This window comes from Eurosta solidaginis, chromosome 1 (genome assembly GCF_040869045.1).
Source record: "Eurosta solidaginis isolate ZX-2024a chromosome 1, ASM4086904v1, whole genome shotgun sequence".
NCBI lineage: Eukaryota > Metazoa > Arthropoda > Insecta > Diptera > Tephritidae > Eurosta > Eurosta solidaginis.
The window spans coordinates 211,998,398-212,019,194 of NC_090319.1; the positions used below are offsets into that span (position 1 = coordinate 211,998,398).

At 36.1% G+C, this 20,797-nt stretch overlaps 1 protein-coding gene and 1 pseudogene across 12 annotated transcripts in view; one reads left to right on the plus strand and one right to left on the minus strand.

Annotated features, from left to right (window-relative positions):
• Positions 1 to 20,797, plus strand: part of scro (scarecrow) — a 1,102,402-nt gene that overhangs the window by 804,932 nt on the left and 276,673 nt on the right. The gene's annotated exons all lie outside the window — the stretch shown is intronic.
• LOC137238784 (serine/threonine-protein kinase greatwall-like) lies at positions 16,191 to 18,773 on the minus strand (annotated as a pseudogene).

The window sequence follows — 20,797 nt, forward strand, 5'->3', positions numbered from 1 at the left end:
AATACCATATTCCACCACAGGCTAACAGAAAATCTAGCACAAGACATAATTAAACAGCAAAATATCACAATAGCCTACCGATCTAACTACACGTTATCGAGATGCTTCACAAAAACAAAAACCCCACTCAACATAGAACAATAAAACAACAATAAAATTACATAGGCACAACTAAGCGCGCATTGGGCACGCGAATAGCTGAACATGAAGCTGATATTAGGAAGCAAAAACAAAACACAGCTCTCTCGCCACACGCAACAACACACAAGCATATGATTGATTTTGCAAACACGAAAATTATATACAAGGAAGCCAAAGAAAAACACGATACACATTAGAGAGCTTACGGATTTTGCAAAACAGAGATAAAACGATGAACAAGAAAGAGGACACAGACGGTATCGCGGCTAGATACCTATTATGCTTATGAGCTTTAATATTATTTAGTTAGTTTTAGTATGACAAGTGTACCACATTAGATGGTATCGTTTTTAATTGTAAAAATCAGTTTTTTAGTTTAATGACAACAATCAATGTCTAAATTCGTATTTTAGCTTCAATGTTTAAATACCAATGTAAGTGAATGTTTTCAATATATTGGTTCATACACCAACTATGTTCTTTAGAGATTATTTTAAATCATTAGCTATTGTTGTTTGGTATGTTTTATTGTTAAAAATATAGATCCGCCCCTGAAGATTACAAGGAAAGTTGGCGAAACGTTGGGCCGTAAGGTGAAATAACTCGTTTTATTTGCACTCAACCCATTTAGATCGAACGAGCTTAAAAATACACAAAAAAGTTTACAAATCGATCGGAACCCAATATAAAAATATATTTTTTTTCTTTTGTTACCTTAATCCGAAGGAACATAACTGGCGCCAGAGCCAAAAGTCGCGTAAAAATCCTGAAAGGAACAAGTAACGATTCGCCTCGAGCAAAAGGAAAAAGTCCTATAAAAATAAGGACTCGCGGTAGTGATACTCGCGACTATAGTAACGGCCCCCAGTAGTGCAGCACGAACCGGTGGTACCATGTACCAGCCCGAGCTATAAGAAAACACAAAATATCGAAGTGTCAGTGATAGTGATTGATTTAGTGAAAACTAAATACCTCCATAAAATCAGTGGAGCAAAGGCTGTGAAATATTTTTACAATAGCACCGGCAGTGAACTGCCAACCGCAAAGTTAACATATTCAGAGCGGCATAAAAGAAGTAGAATAAAACCCGTGCGCAAAACAGCAACATATTTTGGATTGCTACCATTTTTCGCAACAACAACAACATTTTCATACTTTACGATAGCACCGCTAGTGAACTGCCAAACGCAAAGCTAACATATCCAGAGCGGCATAAAAGAAGTAGAATAAAATCCTTGCGCAAAACAGCAACACATTTTGGATTGCTAACATTTTTCGCAACAACAACGGATATGTACCAATCAAGACGGGAGAATTAAAGACGATTAACCATTACGACAAGGTACTACATTTTATCAACTTAACCACATACGAAAACACGATGTTACGTATTACGGACAACATAAAAATTCTAAAGACAACTTCCTTTGAAGACACGAAAGTTTTGGAGTCCATCAACGAAAATTTTCTCCTACTAAGAGCAAAAATAGATAGGTTGCGCCCACACACAAAAACCAAATGAGGACTAATTAACGTACTGGGTAAAGGCTTGAAATTCATAGCAGGTTCTATGGACAGTGACGACGAACGAAAAATCAAAAACGCACTAGATCAGCTACACAATAATGAACGGACAATCACGGACGATGCAATCAACTTAACGCGATTTAACAATTTCTTGACACAACAGGTAGACAATATTACAACCCATATAAATAGGCAACAAGCTCTTATAAGCGACTACATAGGTACATTTCGACATTCCACGTTAAACAAAATACAAATATTAGAAGACGAAGTTCAGTTCATCGAACATACGTACAGGATTAACAATGACATAACACTCTTAAGAAATCACATAAACGATATAGAACAGATCATATTTTCTAGTAAACTAGGTATAGTCCCTACTGACATAGTGACTCAAACTGAACTGGATCTAATCAAGGACTACGACAGTTATAGGAATATTAAGGTCGCCGTCATCTTTCAAGAGAATATTATTATACTCACCCTACTCATCCCACAATTTTCCACAAACATCCTATCCAAAATAAGATTCGAACCCCTTCCCAACGCCTCAAACAAGTCAATTGTACTAAACGAGTATGAATTACTCGTAGATGATAAAAATTTTATATACAGTCCAGATGTAAAAAATAACCTTGAGAAAAATTTGATCAAGAAAAATGACGAATGTCTTATTAACATTTTAGAATTCAGGGAAGCTCAATGTAAATTGAAATATTTAACGAAACCCGCAGTTGTAGAAATTGAACCAGGAATATTAATATTAAAACACTTTAATGGAAATATATCTCACGATTGCAATAAACTAAAATTTATGCAAAAAGGCACATTCCTAATAAAATTTGAAAACTGTAAAATTGTAATATACAGCATAACCTACAGCAATGTAAACCTAAGAAGTTACGATACATTTGTTCTACCGAACCTAATAACTAATATCAAAGATAGAAGCGAAACAAATCTAAATGTAAAACTTGAGACTTTATATGTAAGACATCTAGAGCATAAGAGCGACATTCGGTTGCTAGTAAAAGATAATATAACAAAACATGTAATTATCATAAGTACTAATATAATAATTATTACCATTATCGTTATGGCCACTCTAATTTTGTACAATAAAAATAAAAAAAGTTCCACGTAACTACGGAACGTGTAGCAGACGTACCTAAAAACCCATATTTACAAGTTACTATATGATTTTTTCTTTGTAAAATTTGTGCCGATTGAGGGCAATCGACTTAAGAAGGGAAGAGTTAACACGAGCTTTGTTAATTTTCACCCAACAATAGCTGACTTGACACTTGTACCGATTTTTGACTAAAGTCAATAATCGCCGCATCAATAATAGCTGAAACTAGTAAACAGGAAATCGTGTTCCAATTAGTTAACACGAGCTTCATTAATTTTTACGCAATAATTGCTGATTTAACACATGCACCGATTTTGACCAAAGTCAATAATCGTCGCATCAACAGTAATAGCCAAAATCTAGTAAACAGGAATTGATTGCAAAGCACTAACTATTGCGTCTGCTACATTAAATAAAAACATTCTTAAGTAAACATTTTTGTTAAGTGAGCAATTTATAACTATAAAAACCAACTACTTGTAATCACTAGTTTAAGTTTATACTTGACTTCAATAAATGCGGACATGCTGTCCTACTAAAAATATATTTTTTTTTTGTTACCTTAATCCGAAGGAACATAACTTATATAATCCGTTGATGATATTACATTCAACAGATATCGTGTTTATTTTTGTTATATCCACTGGATTGTCGGAGTAATGAACAATCTCCGGCTTCAGTACTCTTTTACTGAAACCTAGTAATGACCAATTGAGCATTCCTTATCAAAATTTACTTCTTCCTTAAAGCTCATAATTTCAGTTCGAAATGTATTAGGGTTAGCGCTTATATCAATATACCCTTGATTTGAAGGGTTATATATGTTAGTAATTGTCTCAACTATATCATCCATTTCCATGTTCCAACAGGTATCTCAATAACATTCGATCCAATGTTAAACAAATTTTTTTCTTTGTCCACATTTGAAATTGTCAATTGAGTCAAAACTGATTAACCCACAGACATAATCTTGTTTGAGTTCTATGGGAGGGAAATAATTTGCAACCAGTATAGATGAATTACCACTTATTGTTAATGTAATCGACATGTTGATAGGCTAACATTAAATACTTAACTGAAATAATTATTAAAATACTTTTCTATTTATTTGTTTATTTGTATACAGTGTCCAATAAAGGTTGTTGAGGAATTTACCTAACTTGGAGTCATTTTGATGGTCCTGTGAATAGTATTATTATATTCATTCACTAAATTTTTATAGATATCAATCCATTTATAAGTTCCCCAAAAACTAAATTCTTTCCACATCATTCCTTTTAATGTTCTATTGAATCGCTCTATTATAGATGCTTTTAAAGATGAAAATGTTGAATAATCATTTATATTTTTTGTTTGTAATAATCTCTTAAAGATAGTATTGTAAAATTCCTTTCCATCATCTGTTTGCAGGTTTTTCGGTATTCGGTAACTTGAATATTAAGATTTCATTGCATTTGTGACATTTTCTTTAGTTTTATCTTTAACTGCTTCAACCCATGCTTTTTTGGAAAATATATCGATTAAAGTTAATAGATACTGATAACGAATATTACTATTTGAATAATTAGTCATTATCACCAAATCAGCTTGCCATAAATCATCGATTTCTTTAATAATAACACGTCATCGTTTAAAATTTTGTCTAGCTTGTTTATGTAATTCTTCTACAGTAGCTCTTTTAGCACTTCTTTGTTTTTAGCACTTCAACATCTTTTTCCGTAGGATGTTGTTTCAACACAACGAAACGCATCAAATAATCCTCAATAATAGATAAATATTTGTTTATATTACTTAATCCCTCCCCACATTTTCCGTTTATTCGCCGATCTATTAAATCCTCAAGAATCGATACATCATTTTTAATACTATTCAGGATTATATTTATTTCTCTGATTTGATGTTCTAATTTAGTTTTTATCTTATTTAACTCTTCGAAAAGGAATACTTTCGAAATGGCATCATCGTCTTCTATAGGAGCAGCTAGGTTAATTATTTTTTTCTTGTTAAATTAAGCTTTTTATTTCTGTCTAGCATTGTTTTCGTTTTCGACCGACTATTACCAAATGAAGAATGTCCAAATTTATTTATACTCATATTACTTAATAATATTTGCTTCTCGCAACTCTTCAATAATTGATATAATCTCGTTTTGATGGTTGTTATGGCCAGCATTTGTTGAAGATATAAGCAACCTCAATCTATCCACCAACTCATTCGGATTATCCCAATATTGATAAATATTTTCGCGGCAATCGATTGATTTCAATAAACCTCTACCTCTTATGAACGAGTGTGGATCATAATTGAATAATTTCCTGATAATATGTAGATATTATACGATTTTGTCCCCTTAATTTGACTATCTAGGTTATAGTTACGCTTGTGAGCATTTGTATGTAATAAAATCTGTCGATAGGTGTGCAAATCACCCTTTTTATAATGTTGTGGTTTTCTATGAAATATTAATTCGAACAGACCTAGTGTCATATTCCATTTATCTCTACCAATCTGTAAAACATCTTTAGAACTAATTTTTAATGGTTTGAGTCCAAATCGCCATTGTCCATGTGAATCTCTATTCAGACCATAACATTGTATCAAGCATTTTAATATTTCTAAGCAATTTTATATTGTGTAATAGTAAATTGGGGGGGGGGGGGGGGGGGGGGGGGGGTGAGTAAGCTTAACCCGTTTATAATCTTCATTTAGTTGATTTTTACTCTGACGTTTGACAGGTTTATGGCTTTCCCACATATCAGGTTCTTCTTCGATTCTTCTCAAAAAATCATGTTCAGTTAGAGTAGTATTATCATTTAAAGTTTCAGCTTGATTTTGACTTTCTACAGTCTTGTTTAGTAATTGTTCATCATTTGGTTTATTTTTTATTGTGTAATAGTAAATTGGGGGGTGAGTAAGCTTAACCCGTTTATAATCTTCATTTAGTTGATTTTAAAAAAAAAAAAAAAAAAATTGATTTTTACTCTGAGGTTTTACAGGTTTATGTCTTTCCCACATATCAGGATCTTCTTCGATCCTTCTCAAAATGTCATGTTCAGTTAGAGTAGTATTATCATTTAAAGTTTCAGCTTGATTTTGACTTTCTACAGGTGTATGTCTTTCCCGCATATTAGGATCTTCTTCGATTCTTCTCAAAATATCATGTTCAGTTAGAGAAGTATTATCATTTAAAGTTTCAGCTTGATTTTGACTTTCTAGAGCCTTGTTTAGTAATTGTTCATCATTTAGTTTACCGGGAATATGCGCGGCTGGTCGTTTACAATTATTCATATAATTTATTTATTCTTTAACACTAATAACATTATCTATTTTTTGGCTTTTATCAAAATATTGCTCATTAATGATATCATCAGATTCTCGCTTTTCAGGTTTTTTATTAATATTTGATTTAGTTTTCATTACATTGCTTTGTACAGCTCTTTTTATTAATTCATCATAATGAGGTTTACTTGGAATATACGAGGCTGGCCTTTCACAGTCATTCATAATATTGATTTTTTGTGTAACGCTAACAAAATTTTCTGGTTTTTGTTTTTTATTAAAACATTTCCCATTAATAATATCAATAGGCTTTCGCTTCTTTGTTGTAGGTTTCTTCATCGCTTGGCTCTCAACATTTTCTTTCCGAGAACTATCTGCAGAATATTCTAAATCTGCATCGTTCGAATAAATGTTTGTTCAAGATCATTATCATCCACATAATTTTCACCGGTTGACAATGTATCAACTTCCATGTCTTAGAGTTTTTCAAATTATCAACTAATTCATTTAATGGTTTCGAAATGGGTTGAAATGTATCGTCCAACAAGTTGATTCTATCCAATTCTCCCAATTTCATTCTTTTAAGTTTTTCTTTTAATACTTTCCTGATCTTAACAAGATTTGCTAATACAGTCATATGATTATTTGACATGATTTTGGTAAATATGTTACCTATCAACTGTGTATCTGATAAGAATCTGGTAAACCTGTTACCTATCAGCTGAGTATCTGATAAGAATTTGGTGTGGTATATGTCTTTTATAGATGTTTTATAGTTGTATAAAATTATCGAAACCCTTTCGATATCGACCTTTATTTATAGGATCATCTTTACTTATAACAACAAAACCGTATTCATTTCTCCAAGACTCTATACATATTTTGAAAAATATTTTGTATTAAATATCTCCGATAACATGATAATTATAGATATGCTTAAGATTCATTTTATCTTGCTTGAACACAATAATCATGTTTGCATTATCGCGAATTAAGTGTTTAGGAATTTTTGTATAAGTTTGACATAAATAGAAAGAAACAATGTTCTTATGACGACCCATATAAAAATAATATCGTATTGTACTTTGTTTTCCACATATTACATCATCGAATATAAAAATTGAGTCTGGTTTAGCTTCAGCGGGTTTGATAGCATCAACATTTTCACTAAATGTATAAATATGTATTCCTTTTATCGGCTCAATAAGCCTTTTTAGATAGATATATTTTGGTTAATATAATGATTTTGAATAAATGTATATATTTCGGAAATTAAGCCCGTTTGGGCTTTCAATTAAACTGAGCATAACATTAGTTTTTCCACAATTTGACGGTCCCACAATAAACGTTCGTGTGGAATTTGGTAAAAGAGGACTATATCTGGTAACATTTTTAACATTTATACAATTGTCGGCATTATTAACCTTAAGTTGGAGACGTTGTTTAACAACTTTCATTTTGTTTACTAGATTTATAGCAATATAAACCATCGCTTTTATAATAAAATCACCCACACTAACTCTCATTATTATTAAGAAGAAGAAGAAAAAAACACTTAATGGGACGATTACGTAAAAAGGCTGGCCAGGGTTTTGTAAATAGTTGGATTAATTCTTTACCTATTGAGCTTCATTTACCTGGATATCAATTTTGTGGTCCTGGAACGAAACTCCGACAACGGATAGAAAGAGGAGATAAGGGTATAAATCCTTTAGATGAAGCCTGTAGAGAACATGATATTGCATATTCCCAATCGAATGATATAAATAACAGACACCAAACTGATAAAGTTTTATCTGAGAAATCCTGGCAACGTGTGACATCTAAGGATAGTGATTTCAAAGAACGAGCAAACGCTTGGTTCGTTACAAATGCAATGAAAGCAAAACTCAAATTGGGAATGGATTTAAAAAATGAGAAAAGAAATACATCTAAATGTAAAAAACGGAAAAAGATGAAAACTCGTAAAGTATCATTTAATAAAAATTTTTTGATGGCAGTTACAAAAGGTATCAACATACTTAACAAAAAGAAGCCGCAGTCATTTAATGAGGCCTATAATATTTCTAAGAATGCTATAGAGACTAGCTTTAAAAATAAAGGAATTAATATACCGATAATAATTCCAGTCCCAAAAATTGGTGGAATTTTACCACTACTTCCAATTTTAACAGCATTGGGTGCACTTGGTGGTATAGCATCTGGTGGATCAGCTATAGCAAAAGTTTTGGATAATATCAGGAATGGAAAGGAGCAATTTGCTGAGGCTAGCCGTCATAATAGATATATGGAATCAATAGCTATGGGGAAGGGTTTATTCCTCAAACCGTATAGAAGGGGATATGGTTTATTTTTACTACCCTATCCAAAAACGAATAAAAAGCCTACCCAAAAGACCGTTAACATACATAGATTTAATTAAATATTGCAAACATCTTAAACATTTCAGAGGAATTTTTATGCGAAATTCCTTACCGAATAAACCGAATGCTCGAGAATGTGGAATTCTTAATTTAGACGATGCTGATGGTCCTGGCACTCATTCATACTATAAAAACCAAAATTATAAAGAATATTTTGATAGGTTTGGAAATTTGCAGCCACCGATTGAACTGATTAATTATCTGAAGCCACAAACACATTACAATTATGATCAGAAACAAAAATACAACACAGTAATATGTGGTCAATTATGCTTAAAATTTTTATATAATAAAAATTAATTATATGAAATATAAACAAGTAAGAACGGGACTGTCTTCGGCTATGCCGAAGACTTCATACCTTTCATGAATGGGGCTGAACAATAATCTTATCCCGTTCGTAATCTCCGAATAATCGGATGTATAAGATAAGAAATATATAGTGAACAGATCTACATACCTTAACGATTTTTAAGATAAATATAAAATAAAAACAGGTAGGTACTTTGTGTGAGGATGCAAAGTTTCAGGTTTTTTGTGGTCTGCGTGTAAAAACTATGACTATGAATCATGTATTTCAAAAATATATGACGAAAACGTAACTATTTGATGAAATTTGATGAATTTTGAAGATTCTAGCCGTAAAAAAGGGGTCAAAATGACAGTTTATATGAAGTATATAATATATATACGACCGATCTCTATGATTTTTTCAGACAACAATATATGCTATATACGTAAGCATTTTGTGAAATTTGAAGCTTCTAACTGTTAAAACGGGGCAGAAATTGCGCAAAGTTTCTTATCTGAACAATCGGTTGTATGAGATATATACTATGTGTACCACCGATCTCAATGATTTTTTCAGACATCAATATATGCTATACACGTAAGCAGTTGGTGAAATTTGAAGCTTCTAGCTGTTAAAATGGGGCCGAAATCGTAAAAAAAATATATATATACTATATATATATACTATATATACCATCATATATATATTATATATATCACCGATCTCTATGATTTTTTGACACAACAATACATACTATATACGTAAGCAATCGGTGAAATTTGAAGCTTATAACTGTTAAAATGGGGAAGAAATTGCGCAAAGTTTCTTATCTGAACAATCGGTTGTATGGGATATATACTATATATACCACCGGTATCTATGATTTTCTCAGACAACAATATATGCTATACACGTAAGCATTTGGTGAAATTTGAACATATCTAAACGATTTTTAAGATAAATATAAAATAAAAAATAGGTAGGTAATCTGTGTGAGGATGCAAAGCTTCACGTTTTTTGTGGTCTGCATGTAAAAACTATGGCTACGAATCACGTATTTCAAAAATATATGACGTAAACGTAACTATTTGATGAAATTTGATGAATCTTGAAGCTTCTAGCCGTAAAAAAGGGGTCAATATGACAGTTTATATGAAGTATATAATATATATACCACCGATCTCTATTATTTTTTCAGACAACAATATATGCTATATACGAAAGCATTTTGTGAAATCTGAAGCTTCTAGCTGTTAAAACGGGGCAGAAATTGCGCAACGTTTCTTATCTGAACAATCGGTTGTATGAGATATATACTATGTATACCACCAATCTCAATGATTTTTTCAGACATCAATATATGCTATACACGTAAGCAGTTGGTGAAATTTGAAGCTTCTAGCTGTTAAAATGGGGTAGAAATTGCGAAAAGTTTCTTATCTGAACAATCGGTTGTATGAGATATATACTATATATACAACCGATCTCTATGATTTTTTCAGACAATAATATATGCTATATACGTATGCAATCAGTGAAATTTGAAGCTTATAGCTGTTAAAATGGGGTAGAAATTGCGAAAAGTTTCTTATCTGAACAATCGGTTGTATGAGATATATACTATATATACAACCGATCTCTATGATTTTTTCAGACAACAATATATGCTATATATGTAAGCAATCGATGAAATTTGAAGCTTATAGCTGTTAAAATGGGGTAGAAATTGCGAAAAGTTTCTTATCTGAACAATCGGTTGTATGAGATATATACTATATATACAACCGATCTCTATGATTTTTTCAGACAACAATATATGCTATATAAGTAAATATTCGGTGAAATTTGAAGCTTCTAGCTGTTAAAATTGGGCTAAAATTTGCGAAAATATATATATATATATACTATATATATATACTATATATACCACCATATATATACTATATATACCACCGATCTTTATGATTTTTTCAGACAACAATATATGCTATATACGTAAGCATTCGCTGAAATTTGAAGCCTCTAGCTCTTAAAATAGGGCAGTAATTACGAAAAGTTCCTTATCTGAACAATCGGTTGTGGGGGATATATACTATATATACGACCGATCTCATACATTTTTTCAGGCAACAATATGTGCAATATACGAAAGTATATGGTGAAGTTTGAAGCTTCAATCTGTTAAATTGGGTAAGATATTACAAAAATCCTCTTTTTCTGAAAAATCGGTTGTATGGAGGATATATGCTATAGTGGGCCGATCCGGTCGGTTCCGACAAATGTCTAATCGGACACCCAAATACACCTGCTCACCAAATTTTATCAAGATATCTCAAAAATTGAGGGACTAGTTTGCATACAAACAGACAGACGTACAGACGGACATACGGACAGACGGACATGGCTAAATCAACTCAGCTCTTCAACCTGATTATTTCGGTATACTTAATGGTGGGTCTATCTATTTTCCTTTAAGGACTTACAATTTTCGGTTTCGTGACGAAATTAATATACCATTTCATTTTCATGAAAGGTATAAAAATAGGTAGGTAATCTGTGTGAGGATGCAAAGCTTCACGTTTTTTGTGGTCTGCATGTAAAAACTATGACTACGAATCACGTATTTCAAAAATATATGACGTAAACGTAACTATTTGATGAAATTTGATGAATTTTGAAGCTTCTAGCCGTAAAAAAGGGGCAAAAATGACAGTTTGTATGAAGTGTATAATATATATACCACCGATCTCTATAATTTTTTCAGACAACAATATATGCTATACCCGTAAGCATTTTGTGAAATTTGTAGCTTCTAACTGTTAAAACGGGGCAGAAATTGCGCAAAGTTTCTTATCTGAACAATCGGTTGTATGAGATATATACTATATATACCACCGATCTCTATGATTTTTTCAGACAACAATATATGCTACATACGTAAGCATTTGGTGAAATTTGAAGCTTTTAGCTGTTAAAATGGGGTAGAAATTGCGAAAATTTTCTTATCTGAACAATCGGTTGTATGAGATATATACTATATATACAACCGATCTCTATGATTCTTTCAGACAACAATATATGCTATATACGTAAGCAATCGGTGAAATTTGAAGCTTATAGCTGTTAAAATGGGGTAGAAATTGCGAAAAGTTTCTTATCTGAACAATCGGTTGTATGAGATATATACTATATATACAACCGATCTCTATGATTTTTTCAGACAACAATATATGCTATATACGTAAGTATTCGGTGAAATTTGAAGCTTCTAGCTGTTAAAATGGGGCTAAAATTTGCCAAAAATATATATATATATAATATATATATATACTATATATACCACCATATATATACTATACATACCACAGATCTTTATGATTTTTTCAGACAACAATATATGCTATATACCTAAGCATTCGTTGAAATTTGAAGCCTCTAGCTCTTAAAACGGGGTAGTAATTACGAAAAGTTCCTTATCTGACCAATCGGTTGTGGGGGATATATACTATATATACGACCGATCTCATTAATTTTTTCGGGCAACAATATGTGCAATTTACGAAAGTATATGGTGAAGTTTGAAGCTTCAATCTGTTAAATTGGGTAAGATATTACAAAAATCCTCTTTTCCTGAAAAATCGGTTGTATGGAGGATATATGCTATAGTGGTCCGATCCGGTCGGTTCCGACAAATGTCTAATCGGACACCCAAATACACCCGCTCACCAAATTTTATTAAGATATCTCAAAAATTGAGGGACTAGTTTGCATACAAACCGACAGACGGACAGACGGACAGACGGACATGGCTAAATCAACTCAGCTCTTCAACCTGATTATTTCGGTATACTTAATGGTGGGTCTATCTATTTTCCTTTAAGGACTTACAATTTTCGGTTTCGTGACGAAATTAATATACCATTTCATTTTCATGAAAGGTATAAATATAAATTGTTTATTTTATTCTTAAATATATTAGAGTAAAGTACTATTAAATATAATAATTCAAAATTTGTTTATTCTGTATGAAATTCAAATAATGGTGAATTAAAATTTTCACCAGGTTTAATCAGTTCTATATAAAATGAATTCTTATTTATTGCTTCAATAGTTCATTTTATATAGAACTGATTAAACCTGGTGAAAAATTTAATTCACTGAAAACTTGGGCTGGCGGATTCCAGACTAGTTTCTCTCGATGGAGGTTAGGAAGGAAAGGCAGTGATTAATATTAAAATTGCAATAGACCTGCTATATGGGGCAGAAGCATGGACCATGACAACAGCAGATGAAGCGGCTTTGGGAGTGTTCGAGAGAAAAGTTCTTCGAAAGATTTATGGACCTCTACGCGTTGGCGATGGCGAGTACCGAAGAAGATTTAATGATGAGCTGTACGAGCTATACGCAGACATCAACATAGTCCAGCGAATTAAAACGCAGCGGCTGCGCTGGCTAGGTCATGTTATGCGAATGAATGATGATGCTCCGGCCAAGAAAGTGTTTCTATCGGAACCCGCCTATGGAAGCAGAGGTAGAGGGCGGCCCCCACTCCGTTGGAAGGACCAGGTGGAAAACGATTTAAACTCCCTTGGTGTGACCAATTGGCGCGGGTTGGCGGAGCGAAGGAGCGACTGGCGCGCCTTGTTGGACGGCCATAACGGTTTAGACGGTTAAGCGCCAATTAAGTAAGTAAGTAAGTAATAGACTTTATTTCATAAAATATGCAGTGGAAATTAACAGAGAGAGTTTAAAGGAGCAAGCATGCAATTGCTACAATGTTACCTTTAATATATTCAGGAACTCTACTTTCTGGCGGTGTGACGTTTGATGTGGCTTAAACTTGCGGCTTCAAGACGTTCGAGCGTGCGTAAACTGCTGCGGTTTTAATCCAAGTGAAAGAGTTTCCTTTCCACGCATTCCGTTTACCCCCAAAGCTAACAGGCCTTTGGCGGGGTAACTTAACGAAACGTCACTTTTTCTTTTAGTATAAGTGCTAACGGCCGTAACAATTAAGCGGTTTTGTATTAAATTGCATTAGGGTGGCCGGCCCTTAATTTTCCTTTGGGGTTAGCCTGCTGGCCTAAACATGCCGGCCCCCTTGCGGTACGCAACCTCGCCTTGCCCTGCTACTAGAGTAGACAACATCTAGAGGGAGAAAGATGAGAAATTTGTGGATGGACAGACTGTACGCATGAGTTCAAAGTATAACATATTCTTTATTACAAAATTCATAATTTAAAGGCAGATTCAAAATTCATTATTTTTTTGTTTTCTTTGATATTTATTTGCGACCCTTTAGGCTCTGGATACTCCAGAGAGCACAAAGCCGAATATCGTACTTTGCGCCAAGAGCGGGCCGAATGACGTTGGCAGAACTAGATTCAGCATAATGTCGGCATATACGTCTGCCCCGAGAACTAGGCGTACTGGCGACGCGACGTAGAATTTGGGATCGGCGAGACAGATGTGTGTATACATAGCCGCGATGGCTGGATCCAGAATGTGACTAGGCGCCACTCGGTGGAAATGTGGTGTGACGACGGCATGGGTCGCAATGCGTTTGTTGTCGCCGTGCTTCCCCCGCAGACACACCACACAGCCTGTCTGGCTACCCACTCGAGTTTCGTCCAGCTGCAGATCCCGGACCAAGTCGGCCGATATGACGGTTGACGGCGAACAAACATCGATCAATGCTCGCACCAGATGTAGTCGTCCTCCAGCTTCTATTTTGACGATAGCGGTCGGCGAAAGCGAGATCATGGGCCGCAGTACCGGTCCAGCGACGGGGTCCAGCCCTGTACGTCCACTGCGGAACGCTAGCGGCGTCCTTAGCTGGCGAGTGGCGGTGACTCCTCGAGAATCGGCGGCGGTCGACGTAGAGCGAGACAGGCTGGTCGTGATGGCTTCGTGACTGCTATTTGTGTTGTTGTTGGCCAGCTGGGGGCGCTGTCGTTGTCGGCGACGACGGTGAGGGGTTTTGTTCGACTGTTGGCGCTCATGTTGTAGCAGGGGTCGGAAGAGCCGTGGTTCCGATCCCCCTGATAGTCGGAAGGGCAGTGGTGCCGATCTATCGGAGATTCGGAAGGGCCGTGGTTCCGATCTCTCTTGGACCATGCTGGCCGGTTGAGAATAGGTGTCCCTCTCCGTGGTTTCTCGTTCCACTTCCTCCGCCTCAATATCGGAGGCGTATAGTGATAACGCCCCTTCGTTGTTCTCGCGTTCTTCCTCCTCTACCAGTACGCTCCACGGCTTGTACGGCTCACGCGAGGCTTTGGTTTGCTCATCCACGTGAAGGGTGGTGTGGTGTTTCTCGCCACATCGCCGACATCTCCCGTTGCTTGTGCAACCAGCCGTGCGATGCGCCATGGAGAGACAATTGCCACAATAATTGCCCAGAAGAGCTTCACGCATCCGTTCCTCAGGCGTCTTTGAACGGTAGACTGGGCGTAGACGGATCGGATGCCTAACCGAACACAAATGGCATGGGACTTTGAAATAGCTGGCCTTTTTTTCATATACCTTGCGCAATTGGCCGTAGCGGGTCATGATGCCTGCAATTATACTCATTAAGTCATATTATATATGTATTGATTATTTTTCAAAAAAAATATCTGGTTGTGGCTGAGTGACGAGATTACCTCAAAACTTTGACTTATAAAATTTTTCGGAACCAGGTATACAAATTTAGAATTTAGGTATACAAAATTAGGTATACAAATTTAGGTATACAAAATTAGGTATACAAAACTTAGAAACAAAGCTCAAGATTTGGAGTTATATTTGTGTCCTCTAGTGTATTTTAAAGTGCAGAACCTTGCTACAAATGGTGGTGATGTTTACTATAAACCACCCTGGGCTCCCACCAACAAAAAATTTGTTCATAAAACTTTACCACGCCCATGCAAATGAATACAACCCATGACCGTAAAATGACTAGTCAGATGACGTGGAATGACGAGAGCGTTTTTGCCGGGCACCAACAAGGTGCAAAACTTTGCTGGATTAATGTGTGGACATTATTACACTGGTGGTTAGATCGGTTATTACCCCTTCCCTTGTACTAATTTTTCACCTCATACAATCATTCGTAACGAGTTGGTCTAAGTTCTGAATTGGTATTTCATTGAATAGCAACGTCTTATTTGCTATTAACGATCTATCAGAATATTTGGTACATTTGGCTTTTTGGCCTAAAATGGTGCAGGGTGAGTCAAGTGCCAATTAATTGCGGCCATGGGTGTTGGCATCACTGTTGATTAGTTATTAAAAGCATTTCCTGAATGAGAAATGTCATTATGAAAAAATCCACGAGGTTGTAAGGTAGCAGAGCGGTAAGTATTGTAAATTTAGTTGTGGTTTCCTTTTACTATGATTTCTTTCTTATATTTTCAGGTCAAATACAATCAAATGGTCGTTTAAAATTGTTCGATAAGTCGCGAAATGCGCATGCTATTGGTTTCATTGCTCATATTGACGTTGTAACTGCGTGCCTAATCTGAACAGCGTGTATCAGTTTTAGAAACACACATATTTTCAGCCTTATTCATAAAACTTCTAGTTGTATTAATCTGCTAACAGTCACTTTTCCTACTCGATACACCAGAGTCTTCTAGACATTTGAAGTGCGTAAACGCTGTATCTCGTCAATGGTACGTTTCCGAACCATGTTAAAATCAAATGAAGTTTCTTCCTGCTCATATGGTTCGCCTTTAGCTAAAAACTTATTTTGCTTTTTATAATCAAGCTTGCAGCCATTACAGTTCACTTTAGAAACAGCAGCATAGTCATTTGCAACTTTCATGCCAATACTTATATCTGCAAAGCCAACGTGACGCGTGTTATTGGCTGCAATTGTATTCGCACTTCCATCATTTTTACTTAATTCTGTTGATGTACATTTATGATAGGAGGAAGTGCTATCGGTGAGTTGTGTATTGGTTGCGTTGCATGTGTGCGTTGCAGATATATTAATTTCGTCAGCTGAAAGGAATGGTGAGACACCAGAAATTTTGCTGTCACTTGGGCGTTCAGCTTCATTCACCCTCACGAAGGATGTAGCTACAGCAAATGAATTGGTTGTTGAAGAGAATAAAGCAAACAAATAAATTTAATCGTGTATCCAAGTAAAACATTAAACACAGGAGTCGGTAGTAGCTCTACACCTATTATTATAGCCACGCCAAGTGGTCTGCAAACCGTACATGTATCAAATGCAACAGTTATAACATCATCAAAATCTTCATCGCCAGGAACAGGTACGATTGCTGCATCACAACAATCTTCTCCTTCTCGATTGAGCGCTACACTTGGTGGCAAAAAAGTATCTATTAATAAACCAATTGTAGTCAGTCAAATAAGAGGACAGTCTAACATAACTGCAGCTACTAAAAATAAAGCACCGTCCTCCCCACAACTTCTCAAACAATCTAACGCCGCATGAAATATGCAACAAACGCATAAGCAACAGCAATCGGATAGTTTTTGATACCAATAAGTATGGCTAACTCTTTAACAAAATCAGGAACTGGTATTGAGTGTCAAGATGTTTTAGTCAACAATGTTGATGCCACAACAGCTATTTATACGGATAGCACACAATTTATTACGAATGTAGATAATGGAACACAGCAAGAACAATCGCCACAACAACAACCAAAACAAACACTTGCTGACAATATAATACGACTTGTACCAAGCATTGGGAGCGGCAGTGTAAGGTCAATTTTACCATCTACATCAACAAGTGGTGGTGGCATTGCTAGCTCTAATAAAAAGCCCGTTCACGTAATTGGGCATCGTGTCGTGGCAAGTAGCGGTAGCGGTGGTGGTGGCGGGGTGGTGACAGCAGTGCGCTCACCAACACAACAAAACAATACGCAGAAAACATATCAATAATAAATGCAAGCAATGCGCAAACATCTGTTGGCGCTGTTTCGTCAATAATAACTGCGGCCAGTGGATCGACGCTTATAAAAATGTCACCTCACACATTCGCAACATTGCAACAAAAACATGGCCAACATATTGTTGTAAAGCAATCGTCAACGTCTCCCGTCACGTTATCGTCACCCACAAACCAACAACAGCGTGCGATTGAAAGAACTACATTTTAAAAAATACTTCAATTGTTGCTCAACCTGGACTGTAGGGTGAGTTAAGTCATTGATGTATCTGCTTCACTATCTGATGATTCAGTTCTTACATTCCGTTCATTCATCAAATTAGGAGTGCCTGTGCCACATTCTATTTTCTTCTTCGAGCCAAAAGACGAGTGCGACGTTAATTAAAGCAACTGACCAGGTGTACGTGTATTAGTGTAGGCGAAGTGTTTATCAGATCGGAAATTTCCAAATCTTTCCTATTCTCAATTTTGCTCAAACCAAAATCAGTCAACTTTACATGACCAGTCTCCGATAACAGCATATTATCTGGCTTTATATCACGATGCACAATTCCATGCTCATGTAAATATTGCAATGCTAATGCAACTTCTGCTACATAGAAACGCGCAACTGATTCGTCAAAGTAGCCATTCATGGTAAGTAATGATTTGAGACCACCGCCCACCATATAATCCATTACTAAACAGATATAGGAGATTGATTGCAGCGAGTAAAATAGGCCGACACAAAATGGGCTACGTGCCAATGCTAAAGCATTACGCTCTGAAATAACTTGTGATACCATATTCTTATTTATCTTATCGGATTTACGCATCACTTTGATTGCGTATAATTTATTAGGATCATCGTTTTTATAGCCCAGAAACTCTTCCAAATGCGCCGCGGCTTATTGGTTTAATAATACCGAAGTCTTTGATTGTAGGTAGCTTTGTGCACGTTTGATTATCTGGTCGAGTTGTTAACATATTAATTTTATCTATTAAACGTTCTCTATCAATTAACATGGATGTATTTTTGGGTGTCTTGTAATCACCTTGCTGGTATTGCACTCACGCAGCTTCCTCCTTTTCCATGACCCGATCGTATAATCCTGTTGAATTGCTGCCGCGCATAGATTTTTCCACGTTTCCAAAGTACTCAAGAATACACAGACTTTATTTCCTATAACGATGGATTAATAATGGATATAACGCGTGTGAATATATTTTATAAATACATTTTTATTGAAAATAACACGTAAGCTGAAATATATAGCACAAAAAATCCTTTCAAATTTTCTGGCAAACGTTGATTGAAATAATTTTGACGTGGGCCATACAGTATTTGGGGGTTTTAAATGTAGCTGAACAGATTGGCCTTGTGGAATTTGATGGCGTAGAGCCTGGTCTTGCTGTTGGGGATTTTCTTCGTGATGCTATGTCGGCAAGTACCAGTTGTACGCTGTATGGTTCAATTTTGAAAAATGTTGATCGTCCACCATTGTAATACAATAATTATCACCCTTGCCGATCTGTGTAAGAAGCATACGCACATTGTTGAACGTATTATTGACAAAGTGTTGGCCAAACTTGCATCGCCCTATGTAGTGAACCGTATTGAGACTTTCACATGCCTTGAAAGGTTAGTGTTGCAGAATCAATTAAAGCTGCAATCACCATTGAAAGGTGAAGGGGTGCGTAAAAGCCGACAGTTGTTTTTCTCCTTTTTTTTTAATATTTGAACATGCATTCAAGGCAAACTTGATGCTATCGCAAAGTGCTTTTTCTCCATCTATTTTCGATGAGGTTGTCAGTTCACTGGATGAAATTCCACTAGATTTATAAGTTGGGCGGCTCACGACGTAGACTCATTAGTTTAGTATTTCGTGAAGTGGAAGACAATAGAAATGATTTTTAATTGGATGCCGCAGATTCTTCTTCCTCATCGCGATTGTAGGGCAAGATGATGAGTTTTACCAAGGGTCGAGATATCTGGCCTTTCATCGTCATGATATCGACCACTCTGACGCGATCGTCAGGTCCTGGGTGTAATTTGACCACCCGTCGAGTCTCCATTCATTTGGAGACAAATTATCTTCCTTTATTACGACCAAGTCCCCGATATTTAGGTTTGTTTTGGGAAATCTCCATTTGTTTCTTTTCTGCAGTTCAGAGAGGTATTCGGATTTCCACCTCTTGCAGAAGGAGTGATGTAGGGATTTTAACTTTTGCCATCGATTTATGATTGAGGCAGAGTTTTCGCTGGCATTAGTTTCTGGTGGAGATAAGAGATGCCCTCCTACCAGAAAGTGACCTGGGGTTAGTGGCTCCAGGTCTGATGCATTGTTTGACGCAGGGCTCAATGGTCGGGAGTTGAGGCAGACTTCGATCCTGCATAGCAAAGTCGCAAACTCCTCAAAGGTGAATTTGCAACTTGAAGCGATTTTTGTGAAGTGGCTTTTAAAACTTTTCACTCCCGCCTCCCACAGTCCCCCCATGTGAGGAGCTGATGCGGGAATGAAGTGCCACGATAAGGATTGATGGGAGTATTTGGATAGGGCGTTATCGCGGGCATTTTGTAGGAAAACCCTCATTTCCGCTTTAAGTGCTCTAGAAGCCCCGACAAAATTCGTGCCATTGTCGGAAAACATCTTACTAGGGCAGCCTCTTCGCGATACGAACCTCGCAAATGCTGCTAAAAATGATTGGGTGCTGAGGTCGGAGGTGGGTTCCAGGTGAATCGCTTTCGTTGCAAAGCAAACGAACAAGCACACATACCTCTTCGACACTCTACAACCTCGCCCTCGAAAGTTCTTTATATCGAAGGGTCCCGCAAAATCAACTCCTGTGTTTGTGAATGCCCGTGAGTACGTAGTTCTCTCCTTGGGTAAAATTCCCATTAGCTGGGTTTGAAAACGTTTTCGGTAAATCGTGCATTCCTTGCAATTGTGGATTTATCATGTTCTTGACCCGTGGTATCCAATATTGCGTACGGATGAGGCGTAGCTTAAGTTGGTTTTCCCCATGGAGTGAGATCCAATGGGTAAACTTTACAATAATACGTGACAACTGGCAATTATACGGCAAAATGACTGGGTGTCGCTCATTGTACGGGATAT